Source organism: Rousettus aegyptiacus, unplaced genomic scaffold, assembly GCF_014176215.1.
Source record: "Rousettus aegyptiacus isolate mRouAeg1 unplaced genomic scaffold, mRouAeg1.p scaffold_m13_p_4, whole genome shotgun sequence".
In the NCBI taxonomy this organism is placed as follows: domain Eukaryota; kingdom Metazoa; phylum Chordata; class Mammalia; order Chiroptera; family Pteropodidae; genus Rousettus; species Rousettus aegyptiacus.
Genome location: NW_023416307.1, coordinates 128,525,162 through 128,539,334, shown reverse-complemented (window position 1 = coordinate 128,539,334; position 14,173 = coordinate 128,525,162). Strand labels below are relative to the sequence as shown.

Genomic DNA, 14,173 nt, shown 5'->3' with positions numbered 1-14,173 from the left:
TTTGATGAGACAGATCTCTATGAGATGTGAATGCCCTCAGGACCTGCAGAGTTTAAACTGCTGACTATCTGATACACTGGTAGAAATGCAACTTGTAACTTATCTGTGCTCCTATTTTTATTAGGATTGTCGTGTTTTTGTTAAATTTTGAATGGTCTTCAAATGTAATTTCCCCCCAAGTCTCTGTTATTTAATTATGCAATTTTATAGAATATGAGCCTTTTTGAAACATGTGTATGACATTATAGCAGAAATGCCTCTATTAGGTTATTAGACTCCATTCAGTTACCTTCAGGAAGCATACACTCCATTTAGGCATACTAAATAGTTGAACCATTAGTAAGCTGTACCATGTGAGACAGGAAAAACTTTTAGGGTTTTCAATAAAGTCAAATTAAAACAATCATGTTAGAACATATATGTGAAGTAAAGGAAAGAAAAAATGTAGGTTCGCCCTTTGTATACGAGTCTCCAGAATGCCTCTCTATCCACATGGCCAGAGCTCCTCTCCATGTCCTAGAGTTAATAAGACTTGGGTCAGGGGCACCATGTGGCTGTGATGGGAAGACCTAGCTGGGCTCCAGACGGCCACCCTGCCCCAACCACAGCCTCGCCTCTCTAATCTGTTGTAGATACTGAGCTTTCTGTAAGATTTCCTTTCAAATGAGAATTTTGCCACTATCAGTACATATTTGAAAAGTACAGACCATCGGATGTGATGACAGGGAGTCATTTTATATGGTTAATATTACAGTCCCCAACCATACTCTACAGACTAATATGGGTCTTTAAAGAAGATACTAGGGAATTTTTATTACATTGTAGGAGCTCCAAAGCTAGGGCATTGTCCATATTACATCTTATTTTCTGTCTGCATTTGAAGTCATGATAGAAATGTCTTGGGAATCTCCTCAATGGCTTCTGTGTAAGGAAAGCTTCAGAAGGGAATGCTATCATTTGCTTGGAGAACTCCTTTAGATATCTAATCAACTGAGGAGGGGAATCTATACAAACCTTTTTCATTTAGATAAAGTTTAAAAGAAAATGGATATGATTTTTAATTTTGTTGAAATTAAACATTTCTATTGGAAGTGGATTCTTTCCAGGATCTGCAGTCCAGGATCAGGTATTACATTTAGTTGTCATATCTCTTTGGTCTCCTTCAATCTGGAGCATTTCCACTGTCTTTCTTCTTTGTCTTTTATGACATTGACATTTTTTAAGAATACAGTCACCTTTTTTCATTAATAAAACATTCCTCCTTTGGGGGGTTTTCTGGCTTTCCTCATAATCAGATTCAGGTTCTGCATTCTTGGCCATAATCCGCCATGAGTGATTGTATCCCTCCTACAGCATCAACTCTTAGGACACATGATGTCCATCTGTCCCTCATTGATGTTGTTAATTTTGATAACCTGTTCAAGGTTTTGTCCAACTTCTCCAATGTATAGTTATATACAGTATATATTACATATTTTTTTCTTTTATAATGTATAAAACAATCTGTGGGGAGATAGGCCATATAATACCCTGCTTTTCATCAAAAGTCCCCCCACCTCTAGTTTTAGCATTCATTGATGATTCTTGTCTGAACTAGTCTGTATTATGATGGCTGCAAAATGATGTTTTCCAGCTACAGCCACTATGTCAACACTTGTCCTTGACAAAGGGCTATTTTGGATGGTAGTTCCATAACCCAATCAAATGTTTCTTTGCTCTTCCTGGAAACTCGACCTAATAACATTCTGAAGATCACATTCTCTTTGATTTTTGCCTGGGATATTTTGGAATAACCTTTGGACAAAAACAGTAAGATTCTCATCTGTTCCCAGGTTGCCATTCCCTGGTTTAGGCTATGGCTTTTTAGGTCTGGTCTTATTCTATCACTATTCATTCTGCCCACACCTTCGATGTAAACAGTCTGTGATTTACTTGAGGAGAGGGAAAAGCAGAATGAGGGGGAAGCAGACAAGCTTCTCTCAGCCCCACAAATATGCTGGCTTTTCAATTCCTGCTTCTCTGCCCTCATGCCTGCTTGGCTCCAGAGCTAGGATACCCTGCTTTTCACCTGTCCTAATCTCACCCATACTTTGCCACAGGCAGTAAAATGCAGCCCCAGAGACCCCAGAAAGGTTAAAGCCCAAAATGTTCCTATAGGAGGTAGAAACTCCAGGAGCAACAAAGCCAGATATCAAGGCTTCTGCTTACCATGTGCAGAGGCCACAGATGTTAGAAACGTTCCAGGGTTTCTCTTGACTTGTGGATGAGGATTATTTCTGGAGCTTTTTGGGTTCCTGGGAAACAGTTAATACAAGTTCCCAGGCCTTGGGAAGCCATGGCTCTGGTAGAAATGGGGGCTTATAGTTCACCAGCCCCAGATGAAATGGGTTCTGAACCTCTGAAAAGATGGCATCTTTGGACTTCAGTGGAAGACGTTGCCATGATTCTCACAATTCCAGAAAATCCTGAAACACAGATCCCACCATTCTAGGCAGAGTTTCGGGGCTGTGGCACGAATAGGAAGGCTCCAACTTCAGTGAGTGGGACTGGTGATACCAGCCGCTAAGAGCCACAGGGAAAGCTCAAGTCCAGGGTTGGAGGAGCAGAAACTGAGTCTCCTCTTCCCACTGTAAAGAACCTAGCTGCCTTCGGGACACCCATATGATAATCTATCCCTGGGTTCCGGTGGACCCAAGAGGAACAGGCAGAGAGGTAACGACTAGGGGTCTAGACCCACCAGGTCGTGGGAAAATTAGGCCTGGGAACGTGGGAATAACTCCAGGAGTTAGTTTTCTAAGAAACAAGAAAACATAATGTAAACCCTAAGGTAGATCAGAAAATAGATCAGTCATCAGGGAAAGGTCAAGATGTAAGCAGTATTGGCTAAAATCTAAATCAAGCTGTGTCTCCCAGCACACCCTAAGCAAGGGCTCCATCATGCAGGACTAGGGAGGTCAACAGAATTCGAAGCCAAAAGAATGAGATTGGGAACAACCACAAGCAGCTCAGCCCATGTTCCAGCCTTCACCATGCCCTCGACACTGCTCTTAGCTCCGTGCTGATTCACATCAGTGCCCTCCGCCAGACTGCTCAGATGCTCGCAAAGCCTCTTCCGCCCTCCTCGTGTTCTCTTCCAGCAGCCAGCTTGGCTACCTCTTTCATCACAGCATCCCTGAGCTTTTAATGTTCTGCTTAGTAGCTGTTTGTGGAGTGAATAAGAAATTAATTCATGAATGACAAACATACCTCCTGGAGATCTGAGATACCAAGTAAGTGAACGGTCAGTGTAGAGTGGAACCCATGTACCCAGGGAACAACATGGCTGTCCCAATGCAACTGAGCTCTCCTCAGCAGGAGGAAGAGCCCCTCATTTTCTGCTCTTCCAACCCTGGACATAACCCTTTCCTTGTGTCTCTTAGTGACTGTTATCACCAGCCCTACTCATCAGACTATGGCCATCATAACCCCCATTCGCTCCCCCCACGCCTAGGGGAGGACTGACTCAGAGTCCTCAGAGAGAGGGGGGCTCATTGATCCAACATGGAAGGTCAGCCCCTTTGAAAAAAGAGACCTAAAGAAGTTTCTTGACTACCGAATTTTGAAAATGTTATTATGGTTTTATTTATAAAAGCAATGCTTAACAATAACAAAATATAAAAGTATGTTTAAAGTAAAAAGTGAAAGTCTCCCTCCTTCTCAATTCCCAGAAATCACTGTCATTACTAGTTCAGTGTGTTTCTGTCCCAATTTCATTGTGTGTATATATTTCTTTTTATATCATTTTTATGGTCTCAAAAATGGTCTCATACTATACATACACATCTGTTCACAGACTTGTTCTTTTACTTAATTATGTATCACAAATACAACTTTTTCCCTCTTAGTACCTTACTTTATGCCTTTGGAGACCTTTTGCTGCTGCCTTATTTGTTTCTCAGGCACTTTCTCAGGCATCCTTTGTATGATTGAACTGTAGAAACTATTTAATAAGCTCTTTTGGGACGGCCATCTATGTGGCTTCTGATATATTATTTCAAATCAGTGCTTCTGTGCACGTTTGTATAGATATTTCTGTAAAATAAATTTGAGAGAAATTGCTGGGTGAAAGAATTTGCACATCTAAATTTTTTAATAATTTTGAACTTAAAGGAAAGTTGCAAGAGTACGAATAATACAAACAATATCCATCTAATCTTTGCCCAGATTCTTCACCTATTGTTATCATTTTACCCCATTTCTTTATTATTTGCCTGCTCTCCACCCCTCAAATATTTCTTTCTAAACTCTTGGAAGCTATGGTGCATACATCATGGCTCTCTATTCTCATATGCCCAAATAATGCATATTTTCATGTTTCCTAAGAATAGGGATATTCTCTTACATAACTATAATATAGTTATCAACTTCAGTAATTTAACATGGATAAAATATTTTATCTAATCTTCTATGTTCTAATTTTGTTACTTGACCCCAAAATGTCATTTTTAGCACTTTCTCTTTCTAGTACAAGACCTAGTCTAGGATCAGACACTGCATTTTGTCATCATGTCGATTTGGTGTCTTTTAATCTGGAACATTTTCACAGCCATTTTTTAATTATATCGATATATTTTAAGAATACTGCCCTCCCCTTTTTGGGGGGGATTTGTTCAATGTCTCCCCACGATTAGACCCAGGTTATGCATTAGACATTACATAAGTGAAGGTGTGTTCTTCTCAGGGTATCACATCTGGAGGTACATGAGGTTCGTCTGCCCCTCATGGTGATGTTAAGAATTGCATATTCTAAATTTGGGTAGAAAGGTCTATTTTCCAAAACCTTTTGCCAGTGTATACGCCTGCCATGGTTTGTGAGGTTTTCCCATGTCCTCGTCACCCCCTCACACAGGGTACCATCAATCTTCTTAACTTATTCCCAGTCTGTACACCGTGCTTGTCAATGCTTTATTTTAAAAAGAAAGCAATGGATTTTTTCTCATTTCACTTTGGGGCACGCGTTAATATTCTTATCTCACAGCAATGTTCTCCAAACATCCAAAATGCGGTATAGTCATATGGTCTTTTGTATCCCAAAACTCGCTGGAACTCGGACTCTCTGGGAATGATGACGGCACAGGTGGGATGGGATTCTTGCCTGAGAGAGAGTTTGGGGCGCCAGGCTCTGTGAAAATGAAACAGAAGCCAAGCCAATATTTTTCCTTTGGAAGAGAAGAGATGCTTTCTGCCCTCCATACACAAAGATACACTTCTCCATTTACCTTTCCTTTTACCCGCTATGAGGAAAAAGCAACACAGAATTTGAAATGGAAGGACCCAGTTTCAACTGCGTCCTTTACCTTTTATAAGATGTGGACCCATGGCCACTCTCCTCTCCTCCCCTGCTCTCAGTGTCTGTAAAATACGCCTCAGAATACCTGGTTCTTGTAACTGATGTGGAAGGTACACAGGAAGGAGCTAGCCCCCCTGGATGGTCTTTGGGGCTGGCTCTGCCCCTCCCTGGATATCACTCACTGCCACCAGAGGCAGACAGGTGCCCAGAGAACAGGGCTCATGCTGGGTGGCAGGCGGAGCACCCTCGCTCGCACATCTCACACTCTGCCAGCATTAGCTAACAGCTCCTCATCCGCCCCTCTGAGATAATTAGGCATTATTATCCCTATTGGCAGGTGGAGACGGTAGGACAGAGTGGTTAAGTGACTTAGTTATAACTGCCGGGATTGTTTGAAGGAGAAGCCGTGCCAAGAAGGGGGTACAGTTCAGGAGGCCAGAAGAGCTTGAGCTATTTAATGGGACTTATTATTTTTAAATAGCTGTTGGAGAGTCGCAGGAAGAGGGGATAGAGGTGTAGCTATGGACATTGGTAAGGCAACAAAAATACACTTTGAATAAGGAGTATACCTACTATCCTTATTAAAATGGATTGCCATGGACAGTCTCTCAGACACATCACATAAAGAGGAGGAGGAGAAAAATGTGAAGGCCATAGTCGATTCAGTGAGGACAATGGAATAAACCCCACAGGCTTCCCACAGAGCTGGACAGAGGTCTCCGAGATGGCCGTGCAGAGGCCAGCCTCCATCTGGAGAGAGAATCCACCTGATCTGGCAGGCCCACTTCTCACTGCTCACTGTCGGGAGCCCCTGCCAGACACGTCGCTGTGGAAGGTACAGCCCATCTAAGAGCCCCAGGAAACCCAAGTTTCCTCCCATATGCAGGTACTTGAGGGACATGGAAGACAGACACGTGGGGCAAAGGTGGGAGGGCCATCATGACCTATTTACAGAGACAAGAGCTAGAGAGACACAGGGACAAGAGGAAGAGCCAGGCGTCACTGGCTGAAAAGGGAGAGGAGAACTGTGGTCCTTTGGTGTTGGCCTGGGGCTGGGGGTGGACAGCAGTGAAGCAGTGGGAATGTGGGCTCCAGGAACAAGCACAATTCCTGCTATGTATGGAGAAGCAATGGATACATCTTGGACATGGCCCAGGAATGGAAGGGTAGATAGCAGGGCGACCATCTAGCCTCCTTCTCAACCCTGCCCATCCTCTGTTCCCTGGTCCTAGCCTCACGCCTTGTCATCAAAGGCCTTGAAGGCTCACCTTCCCACCACCACCCCTGGGGAGGAATTTTTGTTTCTGCAGCAGAGCAGACACACCCTTGCCACCAGGTCCTTGATGGGTACTGGCTCTCTTTATGGGTTACCAGCAGACCACCATCTGGGACAGTGAAGTGCAGAGGCTCTAAAGCCCATTGGGCCAGTGCATCCCACCTCCTCCGGGGCCAGACCTCTCAGGAGGACTGATAGTCAGGCCCAGGCTTCGAGGATTGCACAGGGAGAGGCCAAGCCTGCGCCACCACTGAGCTTCTTCACCCTGGGATTTCCCTGGACAGTGCCCTGCTCAAGGCAGAAATGGTACTGTCCTGTTTCCCTCCACTCACCCTGGCCTGGTACCCACTGCCTGCTTGTTGAATGAATGAAGGCCGTCAGTGAATTATTTAGCCCTTGTCTCTCCACCCTTTCTTTTTAATTATAAACTCAAGAAGTGCTGTGTGATAAAATAATAATAATAATTAATAATAATACCCACATCTCAGCCATCAGGGGCTATTTCGAGGGTGAGCAATAAAAGACAGCCGTTTTCCCTGACAGTGTAGTACATAGAAACAACGTCTGCTTGATTGAACAGGGTTTTTGTTTTGTTTTTTTTCCCCCAGCTGGGAAACGTCGCCAAGTGGCCTTTCTGTTTTTCACACATGAAACACACACTATCATCCGCATATTTTTAGTTAATTTATGTCCAAATAGGCCTTTCTCTAGCTGCTGAAAAATGATGTTTGGGTTGCAATTACCTTTCCCAGCATCTCACAGAAGGGTTTCAATGCTCACAAATCTCAGGGGAGAGGCAGCAAGGACCCCACCAACTGTAAATCTCTCCATTTGTAGTTATTCAAATCACATATTTTATTACTAGTACGAAATACATTGTGTCATTCATTTTAGAGGAGCAGCTAATGCTTCAAGAAAAGCTTTGAAAAACATTCTATTTAGAAACAATTTTGTCTGCAGCCAATGCAGTGTGTCTTTTGGGGTTGTCTTTTCTCCCAGCCCTTTTCTCTGTTCTGTGTGCCATTTGCATGACAAATAAGACCATCCTCTCCAAAAGCTCACCTGTTCCTGCAGCCTGTTTCCCACCTAAAGTTCTAATTCTCTGTATGTTGCATCATAATCCTTAGCATGGTAATAAATTACAGTGTCACTATCAAGATTGTGGCTTCTGGATAGAAATAAGCAGCAGGACCAGATGAACTCTCTTAGAAGATGGAGAGACTGTTTTCATGCAAATTCCCGGCATCCTGAGGAACTAGGAACAGCCTCTTTATTATATAGGCTCAGTTGCGATTCAGCAACCATTTCCACTGGCTGTTAGAAGCTGGTAGCATTCAGAGATAGATAACCTTTTAGGCAGAAACTTTTTTTTCCTTCTTGGCTGATATGGGTCTTATCTGGAAAAATCACTTTGCTGATTAGGTTGGGGAAAATGGGTCAGTGTACTTTCAGAGTGCTTTAAACTGAGACATTCTAAAAAAAAAAAAACCTTCTTAACACTTAGAGCCACGTGAGACTTCTCAGTCTAGGGCAGTAGACAGTGACTGGGGAACAGGAGGAGGGCGTGTCCCATGGATGCACCCTGAGGGCAGGGCCATCTGTTCCTGAACTGTCCCACAAAGGGCAAAGCAGAGCCCCTATCGCAGGCAGATGCCTCACCAAGGCTGGTCAAGTGCACAGCCACGACAGTCACTGATCCAAGAGGAGAATCCAACTGTCCCTCCAGAAGGACGCTTGCTATGCAACATAAACTTCAGTTCACCCTCCATTTCCCTTGGGCCACATATACACTTAATGAAAACTCTGATGAAGCCAGCTCACTGCCTTTTCCCCGCATCATTTTAAGATCTTTTGAGGTTTAGTTCAGGGTTGGCAAACACTTGTCATCTATACCACCACCCATTTCCTCACTGGGCAGATAGCGCTCATCAGTTACGGCTCTTTCTTGCGGAGTCTCAGAATCCTTCTTTACCCAGCCACTAACAATTACCGTAGTTGGTATCCAAGATGAGACTTCACTCAGTTCACAGCTTACACTAGGTCGATCTATGCCAGTGGTTCTCGACGCGTGAGAACCACACTGGGAATCTGTGAGAAATGTAAGTTCTCAAACCCTATTCCAGAACTAGCAGATTCAGAAGTCTGGTTTATGGCCCTCCGACGTGTGTTTTAACAAGCCTTTCGGGAGAGTCTGATGCACACTCAAACCTGAAAACCACTGCTCCTGGCCAGTGGTCGTGACTAATGACTGCATGTTAGAATTATCTGAAGCATGTTAAAACCTACCAATGCTTGAGCACCACTCCCAGAGATTCTGAATAAATTAACTTCCCTGGTGTGATTCCAATGAGTAGCCAAGCTTGAGAACCACCAGGCTGGGCTTTCTGGATTTACCCAGAAGAGAGTATTGCCTTCAGCTATGTAGGCCTGGAGCAGCCACCTGCATCTGGGACGTGGCTGGTAGGGTGAGGGTGGATTCTCCCTCAGGCATCTGTGCCTCTCCAGAGAGTAGGAGTAGCAATGGTGGCTCCAGAGGCATCATCAGAGCAGGGTTCTGACTGTCGTCCTCGTTAACTCATCAGCTGCCCCTTGCATCCTCCCCCGACAGCACTCACCTTCCTAGGAAAAGGGCAGTCCTGCAAGGTGTAGATCAACCTAGGTCTGATCAACAGCACCGAGGAAATATTACAGAGGCCCTTGTGGCTTATTAACCTAAATCCCACTCCTGAATCCCACTGCCCCCTAATAGTAGTAGTTCACGGTGGATCTGCCACCTGGGAATGTAACAACGGTATTTTTTAAACTAGTGCCTGATAAAATTGTATATATTCAAAGTATTAGTTTCCTGTGGCTGCTGTAACAAAGTGCCACAAACTGAGTGGCTTTACACAGCGGGAGTTTATTCTCTCACAGTTCTGGAGGCTAGAAGTCCAAAATTATGGTGTCGGTTAGGTGATGCTCCTTCCTGAGCCTCTCAGAAAGAATCTGTTCCACGCCTCTCTCCCAGTTTCTGGTGGTGGTTGTCAGTCCTTGGAGTTCCTTGGCTTGTAGGTGCATCATTCCAACCTCTGCCTCTGTCTTCATATGTTATCTACACTATGTGTCTCTTTGTCCTCACATAGGCTTCTCATATGGACGCCAGTCATTGGACTTTGGGCCCACCCTAATCAAGTATGATCTCATTTCAGTTGGTTATACCTTCAAACACCAAAATTTCAAATAAGGTCATGTTCATTGGTACAAAAGGTCAGAACCTGAACATATCTATTTGGGGGGACACAATCCAACACACAAATTCTTATTCAATAGTAACATTAATACATTGGCTGGTTTACATATATATCATGTTGCATCTTCACACACAAAAAAATGTTTTGTATATTTTAAACCTATTAGAGAGTGGGCATTATGAAATTTAGAACCATTGCATGACGCTCTCAGAAATAAACATCACTTCAAAGGGATTCCTCATGCAGAGTGATTCCAATATTTGATGAACAAGTTCATGACCACCTTCCTCAGTATTCATGGGTGTCAGGACTCGTGTTATACCCTCACTAAGACTTCATCTCACACAAGATGGCAGCAAAAAGTACTTTAGCAACACACAGATGCACAGAAACATTACCCTTATGGGCAGCTCTAGGCTAAGTAACTTGCAAGGAGAATTAATTCTATGCTCAGACTTTGGCCTGGAAAACTTCACAATTGGGTGGGTTCTAGAACCAAAGCTACCAGCTTGCCTGTGTAATCTTACCGTGGCAAGATAGTGAGCCGGCTGGGTGGCACTGGGGACATCCATTCCTTCTTGAGAGTGGGGCTGAGGCTCGTCACTGCCACGTCCCCAGCAGACTGCTGGGCAGAGTAGATGCTGCAATGATGCTTGTGGGCTGGCTGCGGCTGAGGGACTAAACTGCCTCTCTTTAGAATTTTCACCTGTTGTCATCACACCTGCTGGGAGATGTGGGTGCGGATTATCAGCAGGAGACCTTGAAGATGGCTGCATTAGAATTACTCTGCTGCCAGATGTATTATCTTTGTTTATCAAATTAGACATACACACACAGAGACACACACATAATCTGTATAATTTGTCTTGTACCTGATATAGGCATAATTATTCTGAAGCAGTGGATTTCAAACTTTGAAAGAATTTCTCAACAGCACGACCAGTCAATGCCAAGCTGCCTGTGGAAGGACAGTGCATGAAGTCATTTGGAGCTCAGAGCCCTGATGGCGATGAGATGCCTCTCCCTCCTCTCGCCTTCTCCCTCCCCATGCCCCAGTAGCAACCTCTCTGCTGTAGCCCTGAGGAAACCTGGTCCCTGCAGAATGCAGACTATGCAGTGCGCTCAGCATCCTAGAGAAAACAAGTCATCTAGTGCTTGGAGAAACCCTGTACAGGGGATACAATGCTCGGCCTCCCTTTGCCCACATGGATGCAGATTTCTTCCCAGTGAGCCACATTTGTTCCTCACCCCCCTCCTCAAGGGTTCTTCCTCATCCAACAGAGCAAACCACCTGCTATGCCCCTTCCTCATACCTGCACAGGCGAGAGCCAGGGACTCTTGAAGTACTTTGCAGTCATATGAATGTGTCGGCCTTAGGAGGAACCACTTTGCCATCAGAAATCCTGCTTGCTGCAATGCCATCCCACTTCCTTTACTTCTAAGTACCCCACCCCCCTCATGGGGCTGGTCACCATCCTCTAAAAAAATAGAAATCCTTTCCCGCAATTGAAGACAAGTTAAATCCTCATCACCATAATATCCTCTGAGCATCAGAAGGTGATGCTGATGATGTGATGTTTAAAAGCTAGGAAGAAGGTTTAAATTTCCCAGGAAGGAAAGCACCCATCCCCGTGCTCCCCTGATTTTGGCCTTCTTTTCGTTCTGCCTCAGAGGTCAGCATCCCCTGCTCTCTTGGCTGAGCGGAAGAGCCGGTCATGACAAGCTGTCACCTGCCTGTCCAGGGCGGCTCTTCTCGAAGTCTCTGCCACCTGCTGGGTGGGGGGAATGGCAGTGACAGGCCAAACTCCGTGTTCAGTGAGGCCCAGCAGCGCAAGGTGGCAGGAGGGCTAAGGAGCCTCGCCAGTGGGCCTGGCACGGCCGCTTTACATGCGAGAGGGAGCAGCTCAACAGCTGTCACTGCAGCCCCTGGGGTCAGCTCCAGACTTGGCAGAGAGGACACCTTCAGACTCTCAAATCGCCTTTGTGAAATTCAGAAGAACCACAGTTTCTTCCCCCTCCGCCTCTCTCTGACACAAACATACACACACAGGGTAAGACCGAAGGCTTTTAATTCACAGACCTACACAGCTGGCCAAGTTTTTTCTCTTTCTTGCACTCTCTCACACACATATTGATAACTTCTCATTCACAACGAGTCTCGTTCTCTCTGTCTCTCCGTCTCTCTCAGTCTCTGTCTCTCTCCCCCTCATATGCAAATACACATACACACACACACACACACACACACACACACACTCCCACTAATTAACTCTTGCTCTCTCCTACCTCACTTAACCCAGGTATGATGAGAGAGAAGAAATCTCTCTCCTCTCCTCTGGGTCAGACCCTCTCCAGGTGTGGCAACACCCTCTCCCCTAATGGTAACAGACAACACGGGGCCCCTGAGCTATTGGACCCTAGCTCGCAGGTGTTCGTCAACTCCTGGTTCACTGGGTGTATTTTCCACCTTTTTCCCCAGCCATGGGTACCATGTAGATAAAACCAGTAAATTTATTCCTGTTCTAGGAGGCGGTGAAAAGTGTTCTGTTGCTCAGCCGCTCAAGCCTGCCTTCCAGGCATTTGTCACATTGCTGGTTGCTGGCATTTGAGCTAAGGACATCTCCCACCACAGAAGCCTGTAGTCATCCTCAGGGGAAATCAGGACTGGCTTCCTTGCAGAAAGCTGCGCGTGTGCCTGGGGAGGTCCAGGGGATCGATAGCCTTTCTACCTCCCAGGCCATGGGTAGGAGACCCGATAGAAAAACACTTTGCAGTTTGCTCCTTTCTCTCTCACTTGTCCTCACATTAACCATTTATACATTTTTAAGGTATTTTTCCTAAAGTCCAACATGTATCTCTGGTGATTTGAACAGATCGTGAGAATAATAGGTATAAAAATAGCCTCCTTCAGCCGAGGCACAAGGCCGATGAGAAGGGAGGCAGGGAGCTGCAGGTTTCATGTATTACGGAGGCAGAGTTCAGGTATCACAGAAGGGCCGTGGAAGGGTGATCCTGGTATTTGCATGAAGAACTGAAAATGACGAGGCTATTTCTTCTAGAGGACGATGTGTTTCGGAGGGCGGCCTTGGCGAGCCCCGCTTTACCCCATAAGTGGCAGCGGTGTCCCACAGCGTAATCCCTGCCCTCCGCGCACCTCCCTGCACTTCTTCCTCAGAATCCATGCTTTGGCTGTCCTGGATTACTGGCCGTTACCACCACGTCTCTCACCCCCGGCATCTGCACCTGCTCTTCCGCCCGGACTTGCCTCCTATCATCGGTTTGGCTGAGTAATTTCTACCCATCTCCTAGGACTGAGCATGGAGAGAGGAGAGTTAACACATAGATAATGCTCACCCTCTATGCGAGGCCCTATCCCAAGCATTATGTGGATAGTAACCCACTTAATGCTCACAATCTGGCCATTTAGGTGCGATCATTACTCCCATTTTGCCAATGAGAAACTGAGGCACAGAGAGGAACACCTTTCCTACCCTCTTCCTGTGTTAGGGAGTCTCCTCTGGTTCTCAGAACACTCCATATCCCCATTGGCCTTACCCTCATCACTTTCCATCTTGTCAACAATCTATTTTAAGTTTCTGTTTTCTTGTCTGCCTCCCCACTCCCTGTGCAGCCTGAGGGCAGGGCCCTGGGACGTCTCATCTCTGGACACCAGCTCCTCAGAAAGGGCCTGGAGCAAAGTAGTATCATGGCTTATTCATTGACAGGGTGAATGAATGCATGGGTATCATCCCTTAGGTCAACAAAATAGGCCAAGGTCTGGCAGACAAGCTGGAGGCAAGTTGGAAATTTCAGGGTGGGGTTGCAGGGCAAGAAAAAGAAGAAACAAACACCAAAGTGGCTCTTAGAAAAGTGTATCTCCAGCTTCTGGATGTCGACCTTCACGGTGGAGAAGGGAGGACCGCCAGCATCTACAGAGACAGGGCTGTTGGCAGGCTGCAGAGCAAGGAAATTTTACCCACTCCCAGAGATGGAGCACAAGGAAATTGGGGCCGAGGGGCAGTGCAGTGTGCTCTCATAGCAGGAGGTCCCCAAGGAAGAATTGCTCACCATTTTCTTCCTTGTTTGTTTGTTTGTTTTGCTTCCTCCTGACTCAAACGTTGTGACTTACAATGCTATGGAATGATAGCCATACTTGCAACACGAAGCACATGTAGCCAACCTCATACAGTATGAATTTCATATTGTAGTGCGTTTGTGACACTTAACTCTCTCCTCCCATCCAACGGTGACATTAGAATCAGTAATGTAGGGAATTGGGGTGGGAGGACAGGCCAGTGAAGCTACCAGGTGTCACCTCATGAGTGGTATGCCCACATA

At 45.5% G+C, this 14,173-nt stretch overlaps 1 protein-coding gene across 1 annotated transcript in view; it reads left to right on the top strand.

Moving 5' to 3' along the window:
* EPHB1 (EPH receptor B1) overlaps positions 1-14,173 on the top strand; it is a 400,881-nt gene that overhangs the window by 371,600 nt on the left and 15,108 nt on the right. The window lies entirely within an intron of this gene.